At 45.1% G+C, this 1,874-nt stretch overlaps 1 pseudogene; it reads left to right on the plus strand.

Moving 5' to 3' along the window:
• Positions 1–1,111: 1,111 nt before the first annotated feature.
• Positions 1,112–1,321, plus strand: LOC111590223 (uncharacterized; annotated as a pseudogene).
• Positions 1,322–1,874: the final 553 nt, after the last annotated feature.

Consider the following 1,874-nt stretch of genomic DNA (forward strand, 5'->3'; position numbering starts at 1 on the left):
TGAGCATGTTGCTCGAAGTTTCCGCTACGCATCTGAAATCGGTCGTAACTTATGCTAAGTAACATGAATATCATTTTTTCATGCACGGTTTTCCAAGTTTCGAGTGACCTGCAGTTCAAATTTGAATTTTCCGAAGAATTTCAAAAAAACAAACTAAATCTACTAACTATTGAAAACTATGTTATAATTGTCCACAAATGATACATGTAGGTCTACATAGTGTAGGAACATACCACAAAAAGTTTGGGAGACAAAATCAAAAAATAAAAATACACTTTGCCGAGTGCTAGATGTGTGACACTCGGCAAAGAATCCTCTTTGCCGAGTGCCAGCCGCTGGCTCTCGGCAAAGACTGACGGCCATCAACTTTAGGACGGCCGTTGACGGCCCTTTGCCGAGAGCCCCCTTTGCCGAGTGTTTGACACTCGGCAAACTAGTCTTTGCCGAGTGTCGTCCTGTGCCGAGTGTCCAGCACTCGGTAAAGAGTCTCTTTGCCGAGAGTCTAGCTTTGCCGAGAGCGGCACTCGGCAAAGCCTTCTTTGCCGAGTGCCCGACAAAAGGCACTCGACAAAGATTACAACACTCGGCAAAGCCTTGGATTCCGGTAGTGATAGTTGACGGTATAGGTCGTCGCGCAACTTTATAATACTAGTGGAGGAGAGAAATTTGCGTGCTGGCTGAAGAAAAGCTGCCCCCCGAAGCCGAATAGGGTTTAGCAATCTCGTACACTACCAAAAATTGCTTTAAACTATGACCATGATACAATGACACCAATCTCTACTCTTTTAAAGCACCAGTTTCGACGATGCGTATATTTATTTCCCTCTCCTTTGCTTCTCGTTTATCAGTGGGCCATTAACCCACAGATGGACCGTAAGAAACTAACCTAAGCCCAACACAATAGGGTGATGGTTTGTTCCTCTCTCCCACTTCTCTCCTACCAGTGGTTTGACCATTACCCCACAGATGGACCGTGAGAAACCACCCAAGCCTAATACGACAGAAAGCCACACACAGTGTAGAGCTCCCACATAGTTATCACCACGCTCGCTAAAGGTGAACGAGCGACCGGGCGAGCTATAAAAAAAGCGGTCGGACTCCTTTTTAACTCATACTTTTCTTGACCTTTTGGCTAAGATTGAGTGTAATATTTATTCTTATCAGTTTAATATCTAGTATGTGAACTATATGTTCACTTTTGATATTAAATTTAATTTTGTGGCTATTTTTGTGGGGAGGGTCCATCACACTGGTTTATTGGCTCTCGCATGTCACTCAGTCGTTGCACTGTTGCCTGTTGGTAGGGTCTGGCCTACCCAACGAATACCACAAGCACGAGCATTGTAGTAGCAAATTTCTTTGTATGTTAGTTTTCTTTTTGTTCTCATGTTATTGTCATGTACGAGCCTTCGAGACATAAAGCCCATGTGAGGTACCACGTACGTAGTTCGCTCCCTTTATTTGTGGCCCAAGTTTGTCAAGTCTCGCCAAAAGCATACTGTGCATTACAGTGCAGGCAGTACTACATATATAGGTCGTACTCATAAGTACCGTAACGCATACGTGTGAAAAGCTGGGTTCTGTTCTGGCTACTGCAACAACGTATGATGGCACCCGATTGGTCCATATACGTATGTAGAATGAAGCTGCTTTTTTTAGGAAGGACCGGAGCCCGGAGGAGGACCATCGATGCTCAGCAGTAGACCGGAGGCAATGAGGCATAGTAAACCTGCGCAAATGCTCAGTAGACCGGGAGGTAAAGACCCTGCAGCCTTTTAATGATGCACTTGCCTGTCATGCATGCATGCTTGCTTCCATTCCTTGCTGTTGTTGGCGTGCACGCAGACTTAATTCTCATTGGTTGGTTCGCTCTA

This window comes from Zea mays, chromosome 9 (genome assembly GCF_902167145.1).
Source record: "Zea mays cultivar B73 chromosome 9, Zm-B73-REFERENCE-NAM-5.0, whole genome shotgun sequence".
In the NCBI taxonomy this organism is placed as follows: Eukaryota; Viridiplantae; Streptophyta; class Magnoliopsida; order Poales; family Poaceae; genus Zea; species Zea mays.